Source organism: Ammospiza nelsoni, chromosome 22 (genome assembly GCF_027579445.1).
Source record: "Ammospiza nelsoni isolate bAmmNel1 chromosome 22, bAmmNel1.pri, whole genome shotgun sequence".
Taxonomy (NCBI): domain Eukaryota; kingdom Metazoa; phylum Chordata; class Aves; order Passeriformes; family Passerellidae; genus Ammospiza; species Ammospiza nelsoni.
The window spans coordinates 7,331,101-7,358,025 of record NC_080654.1 but is presented as its reverse complement, the minus strand read 5'-3'; the positions used below and the strand labels follow the sequence as shown (position 1 = coordinate 7,358,025).

Genomic DNA, 26,925 nt, shown 5'->3' with positions numbered 1-26,925 from the left:
CAAAGCGTGGGGAAGGCGATGGTAGTGGGAGACAGACACACTGGAGAGGGGAATGGACAATCTGATTGTGCTCAGTAGGGACTGCAGGCTGTATGGTCTCCTTGGAGAGGGCTGCATGTCTGCTGCTGGTGGCTGGGCTGCTCATGCACCAAAATTCAGGTCCTGGTGTGCTGTGGGAATCATTTAATATCCATTATTTCAGCTACTCCATGCTTAGCCACTGAACGCCTCTTCCCACCGAGCTCGGGCAGATCAAGTGTCTTACAGCCTTAGCAGGGATTGGGGATGGGGGCAGCAAGGAAGCGCTGCTGGAAACTGAGCCCGGCTAATCCCTGCCTCGAAGGGCAGACGGGGCTTTTACAACTCCCAAGTGGAGCATCCGTAGCAACACCAGAGAGCCCCAGTGATTCATGGCAGCCTTTCCGTCTCAGCCTGTTTGTTCCCGGAGCAGACCCAGCCCTGCACGGTGCTTTGCTCTGGAGCAGCCGGGGTTTCTCGGGGAGCCCCCCAGTGCCACTGCGGGCCCAGCCGAGGGACAGTCCCCTCACAGGGACCGCTCCTGCAGAGCCTGTGCCGCAGGGCTGGGGGAGCAGAGCCGGCAGGAGCGGGGGCCGAGGCGGGGGAAGGAGGGAGAGGCCGATCCCCTCTTTGTCTGGGCTGCAGCAGCAGCAGCAGCAGGATTTTGGGAGGTCCGGTACCTCGGCAGCTGTTCCTGCAGCCGGTGCTGGCGAGCGCCGGCCCCGCGCTCCCCGCCCTCATTAATCACGCGGTGGCCGCCAGCCCATCCTCTCCATGGGGCAGCTGGCTCGGGGCTGCCTCCCCTTCCCCTTCCCCTTCCCCTTCCCCTTCCCCTTCCCCTTCCCCTTCCCCTTCCCCTTCCCCTTCCCCTTCCCCTTCCCCTTCCCCTTCCCCTTCCCCTTCCCCTTCCCCTTCCCCTTCCCCTTCCCCTCCCTCTTCACCTTCCTCTTTCCCTTTCCTTCCCCTTCCTATTCCTTTCTCCCCCTCTTCTTTTGTTTCCCTTTCCCTTCAGTCTTTGCCTTTGCCTTCCCCGTTCCTTCTTTCCCTTGCCCTTCTCACGTGGGGTGCAGTCAGGACTGGATGGCACCCCAGGATTGTGCCCCTCCATTTTTTCCTGGCACCCCCCAGAAGAGGGGTGGGGACTGGGAGGAGAGCCAGACACAGAGTTTGCAGGCCAGCCATGGAATCCCCGTCCTCTCCCCTCCCAGCCCTCCCAGTGAGCCGCACAAAGGGCTGGGAAGGGGCTGCTCGGCCAGCTCTGCTCGGCAAGGACCTGCGGGATGTGTCCCTGTGGGTTGTGTCCCTGTGGGATGTGTCCTTTTGGGATGTGTCCATGCGGGATGTTTACTTTTGGGATGTGTCCCTGTGGGTTGTGTCCCTGTGGGTTGTGTCCCTGTGGGATGTGTCCTTTTGGGATGTGTCCATGCGGGATGTTTCCTTTTGGGATGTGTCCCTGTGGGTTGTGTCCCTGTGGGATGTGTCCATGCGGGATGTTTCCTTTTGGGATGTGTCCCTGTGGGTTGTGTCCCTGTGGGTTGTGTCCCTGTGGGATGTGTCCATGCGGGATGTGTCCTTTTGGGATGTGTCCCTGTGGGTTGTGTCCCTGTGGGTTGTGTCCTTGCGGGACGTGTCTCTGTGGGATGTCACCCGGCGGGATGTGTCCTTTTGGGATGTCTCTGCAGGATGTGTCCCTGTGGGATGTGTCCTTTTGGGACATGTCCCTGCATCCCCACCCTCCTCCCGCCGGGTCCCTGCCCTGCTCCCTGCAGAGGCAGCGGCGGAGCCGCCTGGCTTGGGGGACTCCCTCCTACATGTGGCTGGCAGGTTTGCTCCTGTTTCCAGGGGTGGGAGGGAATCTGGGCCCCTTTCCAGAAGCAAAACAATAGCAAATCTGAGCTGGCTTTGGGGGTGAGGTTCTCTCACACACTCAGGCGCCCAAACAGGACGTGGCAGGGAGCATGGGGGGCCAGGTCCTGCTCCACAAAGGGTCCAGGTGGAGAAGGGCATCCCAAGGAATGGACAACCCCTGTGTGCAGCTGGAAGGAGTTGCTCATTTTCTCTGCTGGGTTTTTCATCTGGCTAATAGCACGGCAGCCTGCTCGCGGCAGTGTGCACAAGGGATATTTATGGAGGAAGTTCATGCATCTAACAGCTTAAGCTCTTCTAAGCTCGCAGCCCCAGCACAAAAGGATTTGGGGGCAGTTAACAATTCAGTGTGGTTAAGAGATTTTCATTTGCCTGGGCTGGCCTGCCGCTCCTGCAGGCCCTGCGAGGGGCTGGCTGCTGCTCCTCGCTGCGAGGGGCTGCACACAGCCCAGCCCCGTCCTCCCCGCTTCACCTTCTGCTCCCTGCCTGCTTTTCTCTCTCCATCTCCCTGTTCTTTGTCTGCGCCTCCCCCTCCTCTCCCCTCCCCTCCCTCCCATGCAGCACATCGAGCGTTTCTCCCTCTGCCTCCCGTGCCCATTGGCTCCGCTCAGGCACGGCGGGGGCAGAGCCATTGTGTGCCCTTGGGCTGGCTGGACAGAGCATGGACACTGCCTGCACGGCTGTGCTGCTCAGGGACAGGGCATGGACACTGCCTGCACGGCTGTGCTGCTCAGGGACAGAGCATGGACACTGCCTGCACGGCTGTGGGGATCAGGGACAGAGCATGGACACTGCCTGCACGGCTGTGGGGATCAGGGACAGAGCATGGACACTGCCTGCACGGCTGTGCTGCTCAGGGACAGAGCATGGACACTGCCTGCACGGCTGTGGGGATCAGGGACAGCAGCTGATGGCTGCTGCTCCCAGCCCTTCATCCCTTCTGCCTCCTCTCCATCACAGCAGGGCATCTCTGGTCCCTGTCTTCTCTTTGTTGTGCTGCTACAGCAGTGACCACCGGGAGTCCTGGTCTTGCTGGGGTGACAAGGGATGGTTTTGCCCTGCTGGTGGTGACACTCTCTGGCTGTCAGAGACATCTGGTGTCATCCCTTGGGGTCACAGGCCTTTCTGAGGAGGAGAGGAGCTGCTGAGCTGATGGGAAGAGGAGAAACCAAGCCAGATTCAGGCTGGCAGCTGTCTTCTCCTTGGCTCTCTTCTCTGTTCTCTGCCCCTCTACTCTGCTTTTGTGAGACCCTCCTGCAATGCTGCCTCCAGCTTTGGGGTCCCCAGCATTAGCAGGATGTGGAGCTGCTGGAGTGAGTCCAGAGGAGGCCACAGAGATGTTATGAGGGCTGGAGCCCCTCTGCTCTGCAGCCAAGGCTGGGAGAGCTGGGGGTGTTCACCTGGAGAAGGCTCCAGGGAGAGCTCAAAGCCCCTGGCAGTGCCTGAAGGGGTCCAGGAGAGCTGGAAAGGGATTGGGGACAGGGGATGGAGGGACTGGACACAGGGAATGGCTTCAAATGGACAGAGGGCAGGAACAGATGGGTTATTTGGAAGGCATTTCTGGCTGTGAGGCTGGTGAGGCCCTAGCACAGGTGCCCAGAGCAGCTGGGGATGCCCCTGGATCCCTGGCAGTGCCCAAGGCCAGGCTGGATGGGCCTTGGAGCAACCTGGGACAGTGGGAGGTGTCCCTGTCCATGACAGGGATGGGACTGGATGAGCTTTAAGGTCCCTTCAACTGAAACCATTCTGGGATTCTCTGATTTTGCAGCTTAAGATGGAGCTGGCCCTCTCCTGAGGGGAGCCCCAGGGCTCAGCAGGGCCCCCTTCTCTGCCATGAGTTTGGTGCCCAGGGCAGCAGATCTGCCACCACCCCACCCTGTGTGGGTGATGTGGGCTCAGGTGTGACAAGCACATGTGACAAGGACCCTGAGCCATCGCTCCAGCACAGAGGGTGGGAAGCAGCCAAGCTGTACTTGGGATTTGGAGGGGGCCAAGTATGTGCTGAGGGCTGAGAGCAGCTTCCTGATGTGCTGGAGCAGGGCCTGTCCGAGCTGTGTCACAGCCACAGCCCATGAGGACGTGATGTTTTCCTGATAAAGGCTATTTATGGCTCTGGGCCTGTTTCGGGTCTGGGCCTCCTCTGATAGTGCTGGACCCAGCCAGTAAATTGTGAGGCTCATGGGGTAATCGAGTTCTTCCAGGAAGCATTCCTGGTTGAACTGGAGCAGACACAGCCAATTGTTCTGGAAATGTTTCCAGAGACAGAGAACTGCCCGTTAAATGCTTCCAGAGGCTGTCCCTGCTTTCTTACTCTGCTGGGCCTGGCACTCAGAGAGCTCCATCCATGGCCACACCTCTGTGCTCTCTCTGCCTGTTTGAGGGTAATCTTTGGCCCCTGCTCCTCTGGTAAGGTTTTCAGCCAACTTTTTTGGCTCTCCCCAGCCCTTGGCACCGCTTTAGCCTTTCCCTTGGCAGATGCAGTTCCCCACATACAGGCTGCTCATGGCAGTCAGCTGCATGCCAGAGGGGATGCTGAGATTCCCTCTGCCTGCATCCCCCTTTGTTTAACCACTTTGGCAATGGCATTTCTCTGGGTGCTTTTGGAGGATCCTTGTCCTTTCTTGTTGGACTGGGAGAACTGGGGCTGCATCCTTATCCCTGTAGGTGTGATTTGACACGTTTGCACTGAAATGTACATTCCTTGCCTATGCCCATTTCCCCAGGGACTGCTGTATCAGGAACCCATCATTCTCGGTATTTACCACTCCACAGCTTCCACGTCAACAGCTAACTTTATTGGGAACACTTTGGGCTTTCTCCTGGGTCATTGATAAAAATGTTAAACAGCCCAGAGGCACGAACCACATTTGTTGGCTGCAGCAGGAGCAGCCCCGCTCGGATCTCCGGCCGCGCCGGGTCTGCCTGCCAAGTTTTAATTCATCGAGGATGTCCCATGGTGTCGGTGGAGCCACTGATTTCAGAATCAAAATATCCCTGTGTTAGCCAGGGAAAGGCTCTGCAGAGGTTTGGGTGGGTGACATTAATGCCATTACCCCCCCAGTCAATCTTGTAATTGCATCAAAAACCCCTACAAGGCTAATTTGCCTTAATCTGTTTTCCCTGAGTGCACACAGGTTGGCACTACTATCCCTGCCTTCCTTTAATCCCTCACTGACCCAGTCCTGGGGCTGTCACAGCCTTATTTGACTGGTACTGATGTTGCAACCCTAAAATAGCCACAACTGCCTCATTTAGCAAATAGCTTCTTCCTCCATCTCAGAAACATCCTGCTGCCTCACGGCGTGTGGAAAGTGAGCATGAGTGTGCCCCAGCCCATCACCTGCACCCCCTTAGGTAGGTGCTGCCCTGACAGGCTGATTTAGCAATGTTTAACTTTAGTGGCTGCTATTTAACATCTTGAGTTACTGCTGGAATGGAAAGTATTCCACCATCATCCTCAAAGATGATTACATCACCTGGCTCCTTCCCAAGTACAAAACAGGAATTTGTCTGCCTTTTCTGCAGGCTTGTTGACAATTTGAATGCTCCCAGCCGGCCGAGGCTCGGTGGCATTGTTGGATTCTGCTTTTGGGGCTTCTCCCTCTCCTCCCTCTCTGTCTGGGAAGCAAGAATACAGGGGCTTTCTTTCCATGGCTTTGATTCTTCTTGCTGACCTCTCCATGTTGTGAGTCCAATTAGGGCTGTGGTGGAGGCTGCAGCTGCTCACTGGGAGCCACTCCACACCTGCCTGCTGCTTGTCCTGTGCACATTCCTGTTGGAGTTTGGGCTTTGGCAGGTTGGAACAGGACCCGGGGGAGCTTGGCAGAGCAAGGGGGTGTCAGGCAGGGGGGTTGAGGCATTGATTTGCTGGTGGTGTGAAGCCCCAAGAGATGCTGATCTCACAGGGAGGGTCACACATGGTCCAGGAGTGAGGCAAATGATGTGCTACCAGAGGAGGGAGATGGACCACTCACCTGGAATAGGAAATGCAGCTTCTGAGGAACTGCACCTTCCTGGGAAGCAAAGGAAATGAGAGTTCCTTTCTCATTTTGCTTTCAAGACAAGGAATGGACTGAGACCCTCCACAGAAGTATTTTCTCTGCAGAGAAAGGGAGGAGATGAGGTTTCTGAGGACATGAGAGTGGATTTGGAGCGGCAGGAGGTTGCAGAGCTCTCCCAGCTGTGCTGTGATGGTGCAGGAAAGACCTCAGCAGGATGCACGAGGTGATCTGGGAGCAGCCCATGGGAGCCCAGAAGGGAACAGCCTCTTCTCATTTATCACTGTGGGCAGGTCAGAAATCCCTTGGGCTGGAGGGAAGGATGAAGGTCTCAGGTCCAGCAGAGCCCTGAGGGAAACGATGGCCATTCCTCAGAGAAATGATGGAGTTTTGCATTCCCACTGTCTGCCTCAGCTGCTGCTGCCCGGAGCCTTTGCCCCAGCCCCTCCACCCTCTGCTCAAGGTCTCACAGTGGTTTGGGTCAGAAGGGACCTTGAAGATCCCACAGAGCTGTGGGATGGGCTCTGCCCCCCTTCCCCTCCTGGGATGGGCTGCTCCCTCCATCCCCCTGTGCTGGGATCAGCGAGGGATGTGGGGAGGGAGGGCAGTGAGAGCAGAGCTGGGGCTGCTGTCCCCTCTGTCCCTCTGGGGCACAGGGACACCCAGTGACACGTGGAGCTGATGTGTACCCAGGAGAAAATCTCCCCCTGATTTATTTTTACAGATGAAACAGCATTTTGGATCAAACACCACATTCCTGGTGCTGCTACACCCATGTGAGCAGGGAATAGCAGCTCTGGCAGCATCGTGTGCTGGTGCTGTGGGAGAGCAGCATTTATTCATTTATTCCTCTCTCCTTCCTTGGCCTCCCTTTCCCCCCTCCCCCCTTTTTTGGTTTTTTTCTTTTTTTTTTTTTTTCCCTGAGAAAAGTGGTAAACATTAATAGGAGCTGGAATGAATAGCTGGGATTCAGGCCCAGGATTCCAGGATTTTAACTCATTATTGCCATAAAATGAAGGGAATGTAGTTTTTTGCCATTAGTTTTTTTCCTTTGATTGATTGAAAGCTCTCAGACATCTTGGGGGGGAAGGAGGATTTTTCCTTGAACTCCTCACAGTGCTGGATTTTTATGGGGCAAGAGGAGAATATTCTTCATCATATGTAACTTGAGGAAGATTGGAGAAAATACTGCTTTTGAGGATTTTTTTCTTTTTCATTTGAAATTTTTCAGCAAGCTGGGCCAAAGCCAAGAGATTGTGTTGTACATTTAATTTTGGGAAATACCCTCCGACATTCTCTGCACTGATTTAAAGTTTTTCTGATGTCAGATGAGTCAGATGTGCTCAGTTAGAGCATAGCTCTTTGATTTTAGCCACACTAGGTAAAAACCTTACAGAGAATTTAATCTATAAACCATGATTAGCTTAATTAGCTCCAAGGAAACTTGTTATTGTTCCCCTTATGCCTTAGAAACATAATCTGTCACTGGGAAGTGCACAGAAAAGTCCCCATAAAGGTTGGGAAATTGAATCAAAGTGTTCATAGCTCATACAATGGCTCTGTTAACACAGACCAAACTTCAAGCAAGGTTTAATTAGGTTTGGCCAAGGAAAATACGCTTTCACTGTCATGATCTGAAGGAGACCTTAAGTTTGGTGATGCTGCTCTGTGATGCCCAGTCCTTGTGTGGGTGGTTGGAACTTCAACACCTCCTGCCCTCCCCTCCAGACCCTTCCCATCCTTGAGGACCTTCTGTGGATGCTCCCCAAGAGCTTAAACAGAAGAGGCTCTGGACCACATCCTGTGCAGGAGTTTTCCTCCCACAGGGCAGCAGCCCCTGCCCACCTGGCTTGAATGCTTCTGCTGGTAGGGGGAAAAGTGGCTGGAGGACCAGGGAAGCTGTAGTTTGTAGGATGGCAGGTCCTAGATGGAAAATGGGGAATAGCATGAGCAGGAAAGTGGAAGTCATTGGGTCTGGAAAGCAGCCTGGGAGGGGGAGGCAGGAAAAGGTTGTGGTCTGGCACCCAAAAGGGGACCTGTGTGAACACATTGTGACAACCTGTGAAGCCTTTCCAGGTTTCTGCAGCAAGATTCTTCAAAATCTGAGATATCTTCTTCTCCTCAGCATGTTGAAATGACACCTGCCAAGGAGTCTCGAGTCCTTAGAGGTAACCCAGAGATTTTGGCTCTGCTCCTTGTGTCAGAAACCAGAGAGACCGTAGCAGAAACTGATGTTTTCACTTGGCCAGGGGGAGTTTTGATGCTTGAGTGTGTGGTTCTGCCCCCCAGGCACTTGGACAGGCCCCCAGCTCCATGAGGGGCTGTGGGTACCACAGTGATGCTGCAGCAGCAGCCAGGGATGGGCATCGCTGCACCCTGAGGTGAGGGCCCCTTGGACACCCACAGGCTGGAAATAACCCCCATGACCAAATGCCAACTGCATTTGCAGGGAATATCCTCAGGATTTGGGCACTGACAGTTTTCATCAATGACAGCCTCCTCCTTTTAGAGTCTGTTGGCACTTTCAGGCTATTGGCACTTCTGGAGCTCACAGAGACCTTGTGTTCAAACCATTGTTAAGGCTGAAACCACAGCCAGCAATTTCCTTCCAAAACATTGTGATCCCCAGAGTCCTGTGGTTGTTACACCCGCAGCTGGACAGGAACAGGAGCAGAGTGAACAATAAATAAATGATCATGTGAGAAAGGGCTCATCATTCAAACACCAAAATGCCCAAACCCTCCACGTTTGTCACAGTTGCAGTGCAGCCTGAGGTGGGGCCCGTGGAGCAGGCTAACACTCTTGCTTTGCTCCCCATGGCATTTCTCCCAGCCTGGATGGCTTTGGAAAAGATTGTGGTGGCTTCTGAAGTGGCTGCAGGAGCAGCAGGGAGCACAGTCCATGGGATCTGCCCCAGATCTGCCTTTTTGTGGCCCAGGCTCTCCAGGGGGAGGCAGGAAGGGGCTGTGCAGCATCAGGGCCATGCTGGGCAGCAGGGAGTGGTTTCCATCCCTCTGTTCCTCTTTGTGCCCTCAGGACAGCCCTTCCTGGGCAGGGGGTCTGCATCCCCTGGGACATGCAGGATGGATGGATGGATGGATGGATGGATGGATGATGGATGATGGATGGATGGATGGATGGATGGATGGATGATGGATGGATGGATGGATGGATGGATGATGGATGATGGATGGATGGATGGATGGATGGATGGATGGATGGATGGATGATGGATGGATGGATGGATGGATGATGGATGGATGATGGATGGATGGATGGATGATGGATGGATGGATGGATGGATGATGGATGGATGATGGATGGATGGATGGATGATGGATGGATGATGGATGGATGGATGGATGGATGGATGGATGGATGGATGGATGGATGGATGATGGATGATGGATGGATGATGGATGGATGGATGGATGGATGGATGGATGGATGGATGGATGGGTGGATGATGGATGGATGGATGGATGGATGGATGGATGGATGGATGGATGGGTGGATGGATGGATGGATGGATGATGGATGGATGATGGATGGATGGATGGATGGATGGATGGATGGATGGATGGATGGAGACAGGGGCTGCAGGCATTGGCCCCAAGTGCCCACGTGTGTGGAACAGGCAGGATAAAGGACATTGCTGGCCATCAGACCACTAACCTGGAATTTCTGAGGGGTTGGTCTCCCTCCTGAGACATTTCAATGGAAACCAGCTGTTTTTCCTGAGCCTTTCTCTGCCCCTTTCCCTCCCCTTCCTTTCACCTTGTCCCTCATCTCATGTCCTGGTGATAGCTCTGCAGTGTCTGTCCATATTGCTGTCACCACAGAGGATCCCAGAGGATTATTTTGGCAGATTCCCTGTTCACTCCCACCTAGATGGTTTGGGATCCTACAGAACCACCTTTGGCTCTCAGAGATCTCAAGGAAGGAGGATGAGGAGGTGATTCCTCAGGCTGCCCAGGCAGTGGATGCTGGAGCTCCCTCGTGCCAGCATCACCCAGAGGGTTCCCAGAGCTGGGTGACGGCTCAGGAGGGTTTATCCCAGTGGGTGAACCCTCTGCTGTAGGCCTTTCCTTGCAGCACGGTGAGCAAAATGAATTCTGAGCCTTTCAGTGCATCTGTGCAGCCTCATTCATAAAACAGAATAAGGAAAAGGGGGAAAACAGGAATGGAAGAATTTGGGGAATGACTCATTCACAGAGAAGCTTCTCATTCCCCTTTCCCTGCAGTGCACCCCAGTGATGGATTAAAGGCTGCCTTCCTTTGCCCTTGTAGGGCTGTTTGTCCTGGGGTGGGGACAGTGAGCACTGCCCAGGTACCATCACCTGCCTCAGGTGGTGTTTTACTCTCAGTTTACACCCTGGGAGTGAACCTGTGGCACCAACTGAGGAATAAGAGATGAGGGAGGTGTTGTAGGAAAAGTAATCTCCAGGTTTTCTCCAGTTTGCTTTTCCACCCAGGCAAATCCCAGCCTCAGGACCTTCCTGGAGCATGTCCAGGGACAGGAATAGAGCTGGGAAAGGTCTGGAGCATGAGTCTGATTAGGAGTGGCTGAGGGAGCTGGGAAGGGGCTCAGCCTGGAGAAAAGGGGGCTCAGGGGGGCCCTTGTGGCTCTGCACAACCCTGACAGGAGGGGACAGCCAGGGGAGGTCGGGCTCTGCTCCCAGAGAATGAAGAACAGGACAAGAGGAAACAGCCTCAGGCTGTGCCAGGGCAGATTTAGTTGGGTTTTGGGAAATTTCTTTATGGAAAGGGTGGTCAGGCATTGGCACAGGCTGCCCAGGGCAGTTGTGGAGCTCCCATCCCTAGGGGTGTTTAAACAACAGCTGGATGTGGCACTTGGGGACATGTTTGGTGGTGATCTGGCAGAGCTGGGTTAATGACTGGGCTCGGGGATCTTGGAGGGCTTTTCCAGCCACAGGGATTCTATAAAAGGGAATGGCAGGAGGCTCTGCTTCACCCTCAGTCAGTGCTTGGTGTTCCTGCTTTCCAAAGGGGATTATGAAGCAGGAGAGGAATGTCACTCTGCCTGGTGCTCACTCACGTTGTCACCATGTGGAGGGCTAATCTGGAAACAGAGTGACAAATCTGAGCGTGTGGATCTTCATGATACCCTATAATTAGAACTGGTCTTTTTTTTTTTTTTTTTCCTTCTTCTTGAAAGTTTTGCTGTCTGGCACAGATGGAGGTGATCCCAGTTTGCTTTTGTGTCTCTTGAATTAGAGCGTGGGTGCTCTTTCCAGGATTTCCCAGGCAAAAATATTCACATGGGGACCTGCCCAACAGGCAGGGTGTGTCCTCTGGGATGTGATTTTGGGAGTATTTGGCTCTCTGCACCTTTGCAGGGGCTGTGGTAGGGATTTATCCTTGTCCGAGGGCTGCTTTCCAGCACTTCCAGGTGCAAGGCAGACATGGAGTGGGTGAGGGCACGGCATGAAGGGGACACGTGGGACGACACTTGGAGCAGAGTGTGCAGAGCTGAGCAAAGGATTCAGACCTCTGCTTCAAACCCAGGTGCAGGTTTGCTGCTCAGTCCTGCCTAAAGAGTCCTGGGGTGGTTTGGGTTGAAGGGACCTTCAACAACCTCATCCAGTGCTCCCCCTGCCATGGGAAGGGGCTCCTTGCCTTGGTAATCTCCAGCACATCTTCCCCTGTCCCAGGTGATCTCTAACACACCTCCCCTGTCCCAGGTGATCTCTAACACACCTCCCCTGTCCCAGGTGATCTCTAACACACCCTCCCCTGTCCCAGGTGATCTCTAACACACCTTCCCTGTCCCAGGTGATCTCTAACACACCTTCCCTGTCCCAGGTGATCTCTAACACACCTCCCCTATCCCAGGTGATCTCTAACACACCTTCCCCTGTCCCAGGTGATCTCTAACACACCTTCCCTGTCCCAGGTGATCTCTAACACACCTTCCCTGTCCCAGGTGATCTCTAACACACCTTCCCTGTCCCAGGTGATCTCTAACACACCTTCCCCTGTCCCAGGTGATCTCTAACACACCTTCCCCTGTCCCAGATAATCTCTAACACACCCTCCCCTATCCCAGATAATCTCTAACACACCTTCCCCTGTTTTAGGTAATCTCCAACACACCTTCCCCTGTCCCAGGTTGCTCCAAGCTCCATCCAGCCTGGCCTTGGACACTTGCAGGGATGGGGCAGTGCAGCTTCTGTGGGCAGACAAGAAGAGAGGCAGTGCTGTTTCTCTGGCAGCAGAATCCCTCCCTCCCTCCCAGCTTTCCTGGCCCCAGGGCTCAGTGGGGCTGTGGGGGAGCTCAGGAGGGGTTGCCAAGCCAGGGGTGGGGGAGCAGGACACATGGGACCACCAAAGCTGCACCAGAGCGACTGTTTCATGCATTTTGGGGGTGCCCCCCCCCATGATGGGGTTTCCATGGAAACCAGAGTAGTGATTTCCTGCATGCTGATGAGCTGGAAAGCCAAAAGCAAAGGTAGGAGGGAGGAAGCAGAGGATGGTGGGCAACAGGCCCTGCCTGGGGATGGAGGAGAGGAGGCAAGGAGGACATTTTGCTACCCTGAGCTTCAGGGAGATGTTGTGATCCCCCTGGTGCTCAGAGCATGGCTGGGAGCGAGGGCTGGCCCTGCAAAGGGCTTTGTGGGGGCAGCATCTGTGTTGGGGGGGTCTGGTGGGTGTCAGCTCAGGCTGTGGAGCCCAACCTGAGCTTGCAAGGATGCAGCACCGTGAGAGAGCTCCATGGCAGCCCAGGGAGCTCACTAATAAGCAGGATTCATTAATTAGCCCAGGAGGAGCAGCAGCAGCAGCACTCTTGGTGTCTGGTCTGTGGCCTGGCTGTGTGCACTGGGGGGGACCAGGGCAGGCCAGGACAGGGCTGAGAGTCCAGCGGGGCTGAGGTGGCACCCCTGGACACAGACACGTGCAGCCAGGTCCCCCAGGAGGGTGGGATGCCTCAGGCAGCTGCTGGGTCTCCACACGGGCACATCTGGCCCACATCTGGTGCAAGGCACAAGGTTTGCAGGGGTCCCAGGTATTAAATGCTGCTGGCTGCCTGCATCCTCCTTGGCTGCCTGTGCCCTCCTCTCGTGCCCTGCAGGTGTGTGGCACTGCCCTGGCACTGCTGCAGTGCAGCCCAGGGTGAGGTGCCCCTGTCCCCACTGTCACCGCTGCCTTTGAACCCCGGCCGGGTTGCGGCTGCGGCGGCACCGAGTGCTGGAGCTGCTAGCAGACTGGAAATGTCTTTTGTCAAAGCTTGAGATGCCTCCAACCTCCTTTAATTAAAGACAATTACTGCTTTCAGCCCCTCTTCACAGCTCAGCTGGGTTGTTTGCAAACACACAGCTGCGGGAGGCTTTGTGCCCCTCTCCCAGTCCCGCTTCCCTGGAGACGCACAGAGGTTTCTTTATGATCAGCCTGAGGCTGGCGAGCAGCGAGGAGAGGAGGGGGTGTCCCGGCCTCCTGGGGCGGCTCGTGGTGCAGCCTGGAGCAGCCCTGCCTGCTCCTGTCCAGCTTTCTGTGCCAAACCTCCGTCTGCTGGACGGCGGCTCTGCCAGAGGCGTGGAGGGATTGGGGGGAGTGGAATGGACGTGGCTGGGCTGCCGAGGAGGAGCCTCTTGCCCGGCTGCAGAGCGGAGCCACAGCTCTCAATGCAGGCTTTTAACAGCTCTGCTGGATTAGCCATGACTGGGTTAGTATGACTGGGTTATTCATGACTGGGTTAGCCATGACTGGCTTAGCCATGGCTGGGTTAGCCGTGACTGGGTTAGCCGTGACTGAGTTAGTCGTGACTGAGTTAGTCATGACTGGGTTAGCATGACCGGGTTAGCATGACTGGGTTAGCCATGACTGGGTTAGCCATGACTGGGTTAGCCATGACTGGGTTAGCCATGACTGGTTTAGCATGACTGGGTTAGCGTGACTGGGTTAGCCAGGACTGGGTTAGCCATGACCGGGTTAGCTTGACTGAGTTAGCCGTGACTGAGTTAGTCATGACTGGGTTAGCCATGACCAGGTTAGCATGACTGGGTTAGCCATGACTGAGTTAGCCATGACTGGGTTAGCCATGACTGGTTTAGCATGACTGGGTTAGCGTGACTGGGTTAGCCATGACTGGGTTAGCCATGACCGGGTTAGCATGACTGAGTTAGCCGTGACTGAGTTAGTCATGACTGGGTTAGCCATCACTGGGTTAGCCATGACTGGTTTAGCGTGACTGGATTAGCCATGACTGGGTTAGCATGACTGGGTTAGCCATGACCAGGTTAGCCATGACCGGATTAGCCATGACCAGGTTAGCATGACTGGGTTAGCCATGACTGGGTTAGCCATGACCGGATTAGCATGACTGGGTTAGCATGACTGGGTTAGCCATGACTGAGTTAGCGTGACTGGATTAGCCATGACCAGGTTAGCATGACTGGGTTAGCCATGACCAGGTTAGCATGACTGGGTTAGCCATGACTGGGTTAGCCATGACCAGGTTAGCATGACTGGGTTAGCCATGACCGGGTTAGCCATGACTGGTTTAGCGTGACTGGGTTAGCCATGACCAGGTTAGCGTGACTGGATTAGCCATGACTGGGTTAGCCATGACTGGGTTAGCCATGACTGGGTGAGCATGACTGGGTTAGCCATGACTGGGTTAGCATGACTGGGTTAGCCATGACCGGGTTAGCGTGACTGGATTAGCCATGACCAGGTTAGCATGACTGGGTTAGCATGACTGGGTTAACCATGACTGGGTTAGCCATGACCGGGTTAGCCATGACTGGGTTAGCATGACTGGGTTAGCGTGACTGGATTAGCCATGACTGGGTTAGCGTGACTGGGTTAGCCATGACTGGGTTAGCGTGACTGGATTAGCCATGACCAGGTTAGCATGACTGGGTTAGCATGACTGGGTTAGCCATGACTGGGTTAGCCATGACTGGGTTAGCGTGACTGGGTTAGCCATGACTGGGTTAGCGTGACTGGATTAGCCATGACTGGGTTAGCGTGACTGGGTTAGCCATGACTGGGTTAGCCATGACTGGGTTAGCCATGGCTGGGTTAGCATGACTGGGTTAGCCATGACTGGGTTAGCCATGACTGGGTTAGCCATGGCTGGGTTAGCATGACTGGGTTAGCCATGACTGGGTTAGCATGACTGGGTTAGCCATGACCGGGTTAGCGTGACTGGATTAGCCATGACCAGGTTAGCATGACTGGGTTAGCATGACTGGGTTAACCATGACTCTGCACGGCCTTCCTGCAGGAGATGCGTGGCCAACCCAAATCTGGGCTTCCTCACCCCAAACACGCTTGGGTAAAAACAGTCTGAATCCCCTGTAAGCAATAACCCCCTTTCTGGGTTTGAATAACTCAGAGGCAGCCAAAGGGAGCTCGAGCAAACTTTCCAAAGCAGTCAGGGCTGGCGGGAGAACAAGCAGCATCACTGCAGCCCTCTGGGATGCCGTTTCCAAAAATACGAGCACGGCGCGTGAGGCTGTCTGGAGCCCCGAGCTGCCAAGGCCGTGCCTTCTCCCTTTCCAGGTGCTAATGGTGTCCTCGGGGAGGGACAGGGAGCGGGGAGGCCTCTGCCTGCCTTGGAAGCGTTTGGTTGTTAAATGTGAATGGTAAGTGCTCAGCCTTGGGGCTCAGGGGAGCCAAGATCCTTTTTGAGCCTCTAACAGCCTGACACTGCTCTGTCTTCTCAAATTCATTCTGCAGCTCCGAGTCCCTGGAGAGCACTAATCACTGGGCTGAGCATGAAGGGAAACATACCCCTCAAATGGGAAGCCCAGAAGCTCTTTCCCCTTAAACAGCCTCTCTGTGGACATCTTTGATCTGTTTTGGGGTGGTTTCTTATTCCACAGAAGGCTCTGGCAGGCCAGCAGAGGACTGGAGCCTCCTAGGACAGGTTTAAGTGTTTGTGCAGGTTTGGATGTGTTCAGCACAGGGGTGGGTGGGCAGGGTCAGGCATTCAGTGCAGGGGCGAGGACCAGGCCTCCAGAGATCTGCTGCTGCGGTCATGTCTGAGATGCTGAGGTGACAGCGACACGATCCATGGTCCATAGTGTGACACCACAGGATGCTGAGGGCCACAGTCTGCTCCTCAGTGTGACATCAGGGGAAACTGGGGTTCCATGGACAGAGTTCATGGCTCATAGTGGGACATGAAATGCTGGGGTCTCAGGAGCACAGTCCATGGTTCATCAGGGAATGCTGGTGGTCTGGGGATATAGGCTGCACTCCATAGTGTGACATCATGGGATGCTGGGGTTCCAGGAACAGAGCCCAGGCTCCTCAGTGCAGTTTCCCCAGTGCTGAGGGTCCTGCTGCTCTCCTGGGAGATGGCATCTCTCCCTTGCTCTGCAGTCTCTGCTTGGCAGCCCCTTCACATTCAGTTCCAGGTGTTGGCACTGTTGATGTGGCTCACCAGGAGCTGTGTGTGGGGTGGAGTGTGGACATCCACCAGCTTGTGTCTCCTGGGAAGCTGCTGGCTGCAGCTCTTGGCAGCTGGAGGTCCCAACAAGGTCTGGGCAGAGCCAGAAACATCCAGGAGGTGTCCAAGGGAGAGGTCCCCATGTGTTGGGCAGGACAATGTGTGAGGGATAAACTAGCCCTTTCCAGGAGCACCGTGGTGTTGGTTGCTCTGCAGAGCTCTGTACTGGCCAGGCAGTAGAGAAATAAGGGGTGGATGAGTGATGATTCCTCCTGTCCCCTGCTGTGCTGTTCATATTTCCAGTGCCCAGGGTGCCTGTGGCAGTAAGTTATGCAATTTAATTATGCACCATGTTAAAAAATATGTCCTTGCACACTGTATGAAATTGCAAGCAATCTATTCCCATTCATGTCCCCCATATTCCTGATGGCTTTATATCCCTCCCTGAGTGGCCTCTTTTCACGTGGAAGCTCTGAGTTGATTGACTCTCCATATGGAGGCTGCTCTGTGTCCCTGATCATTTTTATCAGCTCCCTCCTGCCCTTGTCTCGGGGTGCTGCCACTGCCACACGTCCGAGCCGTGGCTCCATGCCTGGCTGAATGACATTCCTGCTCTGCACTGGGCTCCTTTCTTCGTCATTCCTTACATTTTCTCTTTTTTTTTGATGATGGATGAGCTTTGCACTGATGTTTTCAGAGCATTATCTCTAGTGCTGCCGAGATCCCCTCCCTGCATGTTAATAGCTAATTTAGTGCCCATCATTGTGTTTGTATAATTAGGGCTCTTTTCCCCCAAGTGCATTCGTTTCCTTTTGTCACTGCTGAATTTCATTTGCCAGTGTTCTTCACCTGGAGATCTCCCTGTCAGTGGCAGTGAGTGCAGGCAGGCAGGCCTGGCTGATGTGGGGACACACCAGGGGCTGTCCTGTGTCACTTGTCACCCTGGGGTGCTCAGGGCAGCCCCTTGTTCAGCACCACCAGCACTGACATCCTTGGCATCCTTGGGGTGCCATCCATGCTGTGTGCAGTGGGGTCGCCCTTGGTGGGGCTGATGGGTGCCATGGGACAGGAGGGGACTGAGGGGACACTCAGCACAGTTACAGCTTCCCCACAAGGGCAGAGGGGAGGCCGACACTGACAGGACCTGAGGGAATGGCTGGAGCTGTGTCAGGGTTAGGTTGAATATCAGGGCAAGGTTCTTCCCCCAGAGGGTGCAGGCACTGCCCAGGCTCCCCAGGGAATGGGCACAGCTCTGCCAGAGCTCCAGGAGTGTTTGGACAGCACTGTCAGGTACAGGGTGGGATTGTTGGAGTGTGTGCAGGGCCAGGAGTGGGACTGGATGATCCTTGTGTGTCCATTCCAGCTCAGGATATTCTGTGATTTTCAGGCTGGATGTGGATTTTTGGATGGTTTGTCCTCTATTCCAGATCTCAGTGCTCTTGGGCTGCCAGAGGCCTTTATCTCGTGTCTCAGGAGCTCCTTCCCAACTCCTGAGCAGCAGGGTTGGATCATGTGCTGTGTGGAATGGTGGAGGGATGTGGCTTGAACTGCTGCTGCTTTGGCTGGAGCTGGGCCCAAGCTGATTTCAGTGCAGGGGAGGGAACCTGGGGAAGGAAGCCCAAGAAGGGATCTCAGCACAGCCACAGCTCTGTGTGGGGCTGTGAAAAAAGGAAGGAGCCAGGCCCTCGCTGGTGGTGCCAGGTCCTGTAGGAAGAAATAGCAGCCACAAGATGCAGCTTGAGAGGCTCAGGATGGCCTTTGGAAAAGCAAAGAAGTTCCTAGAGATGTTGAACATCACCATCCTCAGGGATTTCCAAGGCTCGGCTGCAGACAGCTGCCCTGAGCTCTTAGGACCGAGCCTTTCTGTGAGCTGGAGAGTGGCCTGGAGACCCCAGATGTGCCTTCCCACCATCCCTGCTGGGCTGCCATGGGTGCTTCTGTGCCAGGACCATGATGCCAACGTGACCCGAGCACCACCTCTGCCCTGGAGGTAGAGTGAGCCCTGGTGGGGTGCTGGGGCCAGGATGAGCTCTTGGGATTGCTCCTCAAGTAAAAAGTGGAGAAATGAGGGGGAAAAAACCCCAAATTGTGCCAGGGGAGGTTCACATTGGATATAAGAAAGAATTCATCACTGATAGGGTTGTCAAACAAGGAGAGGCTTCCCAAGGCAGTCACTGCTGGTGTGGCACCTGGGGACATGGTTTAAGTGGTGGACATAGCAGTGCTGTGTTGGACTCAGTGACCTCAGAGGACTTCTCCAACCTGAACTATTCTGTGATTCTCAATATGATCTTTAGGTGCATGAGGGGACAGAGTAGCCCAGCATGGGTCAGCAGCACCCAGACCTGCTGTAACTGTAGAGAGTGGAAAATCCCTGCTAATAAAACAGTGAGCAGCAAGTGAGGAAGTTTGGGAGGTCATGCCAAGCTGCATTTCAGATGAAGAATTTAAATGCAAAATTTGCCTGTCCTGTAGCCTGAGGTCAGAAAAATGCCTCGAGGTGAGCAGAAATGTCTCGAGGTGAGCAGAAATGCCTTCAGGTGAGCAGAAATGCCTCCAGGTGAGCAGAAATGCCTCCAGGTGAGCAGAGCACCCTGCTCTGCAAGGTTCAAGTGGGATATGAAAAATAAACTTGGAGGATGCTGCAGGGAAAGACAAATGTGGTTCCAAGAGCCATGGAAAATGCTCTTCCATTGGGGACTGAAAAGCTCAGTAGCTCAGTGACTTCCCATAATGAAGATTAGGTGAGATGATTACCAAGAGGAAAGCCCAGCCTCTAAAGGGCTTTTGATCTGCCAAAGGAAGGGATAACAAGAGCTGGTAGGGTTAAACTGAAGCTAAACAAATTAAAAAATTAGACATGTGTTTCTAAGTGATTAACCACTAGAGCAAGCTAATGAGATGAGGGAGCTCTCCACGTTCTGGAGCATGTCAGACAAGATGGTTCATTGCTGGGAGCTGGGCTTTAGCTGGGGAGCAGCCATGGGGGTATCAAAGAGCACCTGGATGAGGGGCAGGACCCTGAACCCCAAATCTGTGCCAGGCTGGGGAGGGCCCAGTCCCAGAGGTGCTGAGGAGACCCAGCTGTGCCTGTGAGAGCAGTGTCCTCTGTGCCAGCCCTGGTCCTGCTGGCAGCACCCACTGAGAGACCTCTGTGCAGCCAGAGCCCTTCCCACGCCTCCCCATCCCACCAACAGCACAGGCACCGGGCTGCCCAGCTGCTGCTACTGCTGGGGGAGGAGGGAGGTGTGCATGGGCAGGTGTGCCAGCCTTGGCAGCAGTGGTGCCAGGGTGGAGACTCCCCCCTCCACTGCCTGCTGGGCTGCAGGGGGGCCCCAGCACAGCATCCTTTGGATCATGGACTGCTTTGGCTTGGAAGGGACCTTAAAGCTCATCTCGTTCCTTGCTCTGGTGCCATCTGCAATGCACACCCAGAGCAGCATCCCAGGACAGCCCTTGCTTCTCCCACCCTGCTGCTGCCTCCCTGCCCTCGCTCCACCAGCCCCAGCACAATTCCCCTCTGCTGGATGGGACACCTGGCAGGGTGGGATGGGACAGAGCCCCAGGTGCCTCCTGTCACTGCTGTCACCGGTGCTGGCCCTGCCCTCCAGGGCGGTGACAGCCCAGCCTGGCAGGGTGAGCTCTGCTCCCTGAGCCGTCCTGCTGCAGGGAAAATCTGGGCTGATTGGCCTTCATTAACCAGATCAGCTGCTTTAATCTGCTGAAAGGGAGAGCTGCTCAGTCCCTGAGAGCACCGAGCAGGGATGGATAGATAATGGATGGATGGATGGATGGATGGATGGATGGATGGATGGATGGATGGATGGATGGATGGATGATGGATGGATGGGAGATGGATGGATGGATGGATGGATGGATGGATGGATGGATGGATGGATGGATGGATGGATGATGGATGGATGGGAGATGGATGGATGGGAGATGGATGGATGGATGGGTGGATGGATGATGGATGGATGGATGATGGATGGATGGATGGATGGATGGATGGATGGATGGATGGATGGATGGATGATGGATGGATGGATGGATGGATGGATGGATGATGGATGGATGATGGATGGATGATGGATGGATGGGAGATGGATGGATGGATGGATGGATGATGGATGGATGGGAGATGGATGGATGGATGGATGGATGGATGGATGGATGGATGGATGGATGGATGGATGATGGATGGATGGATGGATGGATGGATGGATGGATGGGAGATGGATGGATGGATGGATGGATGGATGGATGGATGGATGGATGATGGATGGATGGGAGATGGATGGATGATGGATGGATGGATGGATGGATGATGGATGGATGGATGGATGGATGGATGGATGGATGGATGGGTGGATGGATGGATGGATGGATGATGGATGGAGGGATGATGGATGGATGATGGATGGAGGGATGATGGATGGATAATGGATGGATGGATGGATGGGTGATGGATGGATGGATGGATGGATGGATGGATGGATGGATGGATGGATGATGGATGGATGGATGGATGGATGGATGATGGATGGATGGATGGATGGATGGATGGATGATGGATGGAGGGATGATGGATGGATAATGGATGGATGGATGGATGGATGGATGATGGATGGATGGATGGATGGATGGATGGATGGATGATGGATGATGGATGGATGGATGGATGGATGGATGGATGGATGGATGGACGGATGGATGATGGATGGATGGGTGGATGGATGGATGGATGGATGATGGATGGATGGATGGATGGATAGATGATGGATGGATGGATGGATGGATGGATGGATGGATGGATGATTGGATGATGGATGGATGGGGGATGGATGGATGGATGGATGGATGGATGGATGGATGGATGGATGGATGGATGTCAGTGGGAGTAGGGTGGAGGCAGCAGGAGCCTCTGCCTGCTGCTCTCACTGCTTCCCCTTGCAGGGACAGATTTACCCCTTCTCCTCCCACCCTTTTCCCACCCTTTCCTTTGTGCAGATGAAAAGCATTTGAGGGATTATGCTGTTCCAGTGCTGTCCCCCCATGGATTCCCTCCATGGATAGATCCCGAGCCTGAGTGTTTGACCACCCTCAGCTTTTCTGCATCAGACAAAGAGCTGTGGGGTAATGGGTCAAATCCTTCCCTTGTTGGGTCAATTATTTCAATCTCCCCACCAAAAAAATGCCCTTTCTTGCCCAGGCAGGTGTGTGGTCAGCAGGGTGGTGCCCTCAAGGCAGAGGGTCTGGCAGGGCAGCACAGGTGCTGCACACACAGGAAATGTTCCCCAGCTGGGCAGGGCCCCATGCCAGGACCAGGAGCTCTGAGCTTTAGGTCTGTCCCCAAATGGGGACAGTGTGCTCATCACCACTTCACAACCCACTGGTGCACCAAGTGTGCTCCATCCTGGAGGATGAAGACTGCTCTCTACTTCTATCTCCAGACAGAAATCACCTCTCCAGATAAAAATCACCTCTCCTGTATGTTTCATTGCTGCTCCCCTGTTTCCCCTCCAGAGAGGTGGAGCAGGATTGCCCCCAGTCCACTTTGGGTAATGGAATACCCTAGAAGGATATGAATTCCTGCCCATCAAAAGTGAAGGCTGCAGTTTCCAAAGTGGGAATATGGTTAAAAAGAAAAGCCTGGAACAATGTGAATGTTTCTAGGGGTTGAGATTTTTTTTTCCTTTGTGCCATCTGTGGTTTTTCTGGAGGAAGCCAGGGATGAATGGAAGGTGTTCCTGCCCATGGCAGGGGAGTTGGAATGAGATGATCTTTAAGGTTCCTTCCAACCCAACCCATCCTGTGTTTGCTATGGCTTTAAGGGACACAAGGAGTCAGGGGCAAAGCTGGGATGCAAAAGCCAAATCCCAGCCCTGAGCTCTAACCCTTCACTCTCTGCCCCCTCTCTGCATCACTACTTTTCATTTCTTGGTGCACTCCAGCTCTTTTTTTGCACAAGGAGAAAAGGATCATGCAAATGATTTGCCCCAAGGGATTCCTGGAAGCTGTTTAAGCCAGCAAATGCTGCCTTCTCCCCAGCTGTGCCAGGCAACTCCATGTGCTCATGAATTTCCCCTCCCCTAAGTGCAGGAAGGGGCTGACAGATGTTAACACACGATCAGTGTCTCAGGAGAGAGGAATTAAAGCCACACTGGACCCTTCGAAGACACACATTAGTGTCAGAAATTTCTAATCAATCAGCTGGGAGCCTCCTGGGGTCAGAAGCCTCTTTGAAATTCAAATGGAGAATGGCTCCTAATGGGTTTTATTTTGATTGCTATAAATTGATTAGCGTTAAGATAAACAAGTTTTGTTTCTTTCTGAAAGCTCTAAATACGCTCTGGGGGAGGAGGAGCAGTGGAGTCTGATTGCTTCCCCTTAGGACATCCCCTCTTGGCTCCCACCCACCACAGCTTGCACAGCCACAGGAGACACCTTTTTGCTCCAGAGCTGGCTAAAAGGCAGAACCACAGCATGCTTTGGGTTGGAAGGGACCTTAAATCTCATCTTGTTCCCCTCACTGCCATGGCAGGGACACCCTCCAGCAGCCAGGGGTGCTGATGTTGGGGTCATCATCCAAAGAGTTTCTGGTGGTGCTGGAGTAGGATACAGGTTAGAGCAGGTGTGAGCACCCTCCTGTTTTCCACGGTGAGATGGGAAGGTGTAGCTTGGTTCTGGGTGTGTGGTGGGGAATGTGGCTGTATTTGAGGGATGTGCAAGGTTTGGGGGCTGGTACAGCCCAGCAGCTGGAATATCTTTGGGAGATGCTCCATTGCAGCTGCATTTCCTCTGGGTGACAGCTCAGCACTCAGCACTGTGGCTGTCACCGGGCACAGGAGCACTCTTGTGTCCCCATGACCCTGCTGGGGCTGTGGGACAGCCAGGCCCTGGGGCTAGGGTGACACCAGGCAGCCAGGGAGCTCACGGGGGGCTGAAGTCAGCAGTGGGGTGCAGTGGGGTGCATGGTACCCATGGCCCATGCTGCACTGTGAGAGGGAGCAGGCTGAGAGCTCCTGGTGAGCTCCCTGGGCCCCCTCTGTGATCCTGCAGCCCTGTGTGAGCTCCCATCAGCCTCTGGTATCCCTACAACCTGTGTGTTACCCCTACACCTGTGAGTTACCCCTACAACCTGTGAGTTACCCCTACACCCTGTGTGTTACCCCTACAGTCTGTGTGTGTTACCCCTACAACCTGTGTGTGTTATCCCTACAGCCTGTGAGTTACCCCTACAACCTGTGTGTATCCATACAGCCTGTGTGTGTTATCCCTACACCCTGTGTGTGTTACCCCTACAACCTGTGTGTGTTATCCCTACACCCTGTGTGTGTTACCCCTACACCCTGTGTGTGTATCCCTACACCCTGTGTGTGTTATCCCTACACCCTGTGTGTGTATCCCTACACCCTGTGTGTGTTATCCCTACACCCTGTGTGTGTTATCCCTACACCCTGTGTGTGTTACCCCTACAACCTGTGTGTGTTATCCCTACACCCTGTGTGTGTTACCCCTACAACCTGTGTGTGTATCCCTACACCCTGTGTGTGTATCCCTACAGCCTCTGCTCTCTGTACCCCTGTGTGTTATCCCTACAGTGTGTGTTTCTCATAAGCTGTCTGTGCTTCCTGCTACCCCTGTGTGTGCCCCATAGAGCCCTGCTGTGCCCATAGAGCCCTGCTGTGCCCATAGAGCCCTGCTGTGCCCCATAGAGCCCTGCTGTGCCCCATAGAGCCCTGCTGTGCCCATAGAAACCTGCTGTGCCCATAGAGCCCTGCTGTGCCCCATAGAGCCCTGCTGTGCCCCATACAGCCCTGCTGTGCCCCATAGAGCCCTGCTGTGCCCCATAGACCCCTGCTGTGCCCATAGAGCCCTGCTGTGCCCCATACAGCCCTGCTGTGCCCCATAGAGCCCTGCTGTGCCCATAGAGCCCTACTGTGACTCCATACAGCCCTGCTGTGCCCCATAGAGCCCTGCTGTGCCCATAGAAACCTGCTGTGCCCATAGAGCCCTGCTGTGCCCCATACAGCCCTGCTGTGCCCCATACAGCCCTGCTGTGCCCCATAGAGCCCTGCTGTGCCCATAGAGCCCTGCTGTGCCCCATACAGCCCTGCTGTGCCCCATACAGTCACCATGTGGGCTCTCTACAACCATGTAGGGAGCTCCTACAACCACTTGTTGAGTTCCTACAACTGTGAGTGGAGTTCCTACAACCATGTGTAGAGTCCTTACAACCATGTGTGGAGCTCCTACAACCATGTGTAGAGTTCTTACAGGTGTGTGGAGTTCCTACAACCACGTGTAGAGTTCTTACAATCGTGTGTAGAGTTCCTACAACCATGTGTAGAATTCCTACAGCTGTGAGTGGAGTTCCTACAACCATGTGTATTGTTCTTACAACTGTGAGTGGAGTTCCTACAGCCATGTGTAGAGTCCTTACAACTGTGTGTGGAGCTCCTACAACCGTGTGTAGAGTTCTTACCACCATATATGGAGTTCCTACAACCATGTGTAGAGTTCCTACAACCATGAGTGGAGTTCCTACAACCCTGTGTAGAGTTCCTAGAGCCGTGTGTAGAGTTCTTACAGTGTGTGGAGTTCCTACAACCATGTATAGAGTTCCTACAACCATGTGTAGAGTTCTTACAGGTGTGTGGAGTTCCTACAGCCATGTGTAGGGTTCTCACAGCTGTGTGTGGTTCCTCCAACCGTGTGTAGAGTTCTCACAGCTGTGTGTGGTTCCTACAAGCACGTGTGCAGTTCCTGCAGCGTGTGCTCTCTCCTCCCTGTGCTCTTTGTGTCCCCTGGAGCCCTGTGCCTGCTCAGCCCCGGTGCTGTGGCTCCTGCTGTGCCCCACACGTGCCCTGTGTTCTCCCAGTTGTTCCTGTAGCCCTCCCTGGAGCTCCAGCTGAGCTCCCTGAGTGTGGTCCCCACCAAGGATCTCTGCGGTTTTCCAGTTTCCTTCAGCTTTCTCTTTATGTCTCAACTGTGGCCACGATGGGATGGGATCATATCTAGAGAAGGGAATGGAATGGGGAAGGGGCTGGAGCACCAGGAGCAGCTGAGGGAGCTGGGAAGGGGCTCAGCCTGGAGCAAAGGAGGCTCAGGAGGGACCTCCCTGACAGGAGGGGACAGCCGGGGGGTCAAGCTCTGCTCCCAGGGAACATTTCCCAGAAGGAGAGGAGAGGAGATGGCCTCAGACTGCTCTGGGGGAAATTCAGGATGGGTATTGGAAAAATTCCTTCTTGATAAGGGTAATCATGCGTTGGCACAGGCTGCCCAGGGCAGTGGTGGAGTCACCACCCCTGGAAGTGCTCAAAAACCACGTGGATGTGGCACCTGGGGACATGGGGACAGGGGTTGGTGTGAACATGGCAGATCCAGGCTGACAGCTGGACTCAATGACCTTAGAGGGCTTTTCCAACCTGAACAGTTCCACAGTTCTGTCTCCTTTTCAGGGTGTAGGATGAGGAGAAACAAGGTCTGTCCATCTTGTGGAGGTCAGTGGGTGCCAGTTTTAGGGACTGCTGTGGGTGGGTGCTGGGCACCACCGTGTTCCCTGACAGTGGCACGGGGATGGTGTCCATGAGGGCCATGGCCAGTGCTCACAGGAGTGTCCTGCTGTGCATGGGGGTGTGGGGGGCACCCCTGGCCATGGGGCACAGCCTGGGGACAGCACATGGGTGGCCGTGTCTCTGTGCTGGCTGGTGGTGGGGTGACACTGTTGGTGGTGGTGAGAGTCTCAGTGATGTGGGGTGCCAGTGTTGATGGTGGTGAGGGTCTCTGTAGGTGGTGGTGGGGGTCTCAGTGGCGTGGGGTCTTTCTGTTGATGGTGGTGGGGTCTCTCTGTTCATGGTGGTGAGGGTCTCTGTTGGTGGTGGTGGGGTCTCAGTGGTGTGGGGTGACACTGTTGGTGGTGGTGAGGGTCTCTGTTGGTGGTGGTGGGGTCTCAGTGGTGTGGGGTGCCAGTGTTCATGGTGGTGGGGGTCTCTGTTGGTGGTGGTGGGGTCTCAGTGGTGTGGGGTGCCAGTGTTGATGGTGGTGAGGGTCTCTGTTGGTGGTGGTGGGGGTCTCAGTGGCGTGGGGTCTCTCTGTTCATGGTGGTGGGGGTCTCTGTTGGTGGTGGTGGGGATCACAGTGGTGTGGGATGACACTGTTGGTGGTGGTGGGGTCTCAGTGGTGTGGGGTGCCAGTGTTCATGGTGGTGGGGGTCTCTGTTGGTGGTGGTGGGGTCTCAGTGGTGTGGGGTGACACTGACAGTGTCCCTGCAGGGTGGTGACAAGGCAGGACGTGCCCCTGGAGGAGGTGACCGAGTGATCCCATGTGCTCTGCTGCACGTGAAGCCCAGGAGATCAGCAGTTCATATTTCTGTACTGAACAGGGAGCTGACATTAATGAACAGCTAATTAACATCACAGGGCTTGATGGTTGCAGTGTCAGCGTCCCTAATTAGTCTCGCACTAATCTGCTTTAATTAACTGTCCCTGTCGTGGTTTTAATTTAATTTTCAGCTCTAGACCAGCGAGAGCAGTCCTGGGAGCATTTGGGTTCCAGTACCATGGCCCTGCTCGTGCTGGGATGGGCTGGGGGGCAGTGGTGGCCAGCACAGGGCCCTGC

General features: G+C 54.6%; 1 protein-coding gene across 2 annotated transcripts in view; it reads left to right on the top strand.

The window, feature by feature from the left end:
- Positions 1-26,925, top strand: part of EPHB2 (EPH receptor B2) — a 133,490-nt gene that overhangs the window by 45,198 nt on the left and 61,367 nt on the right. The gene's annotated exons all lie outside the window — the stretch shown is intronic.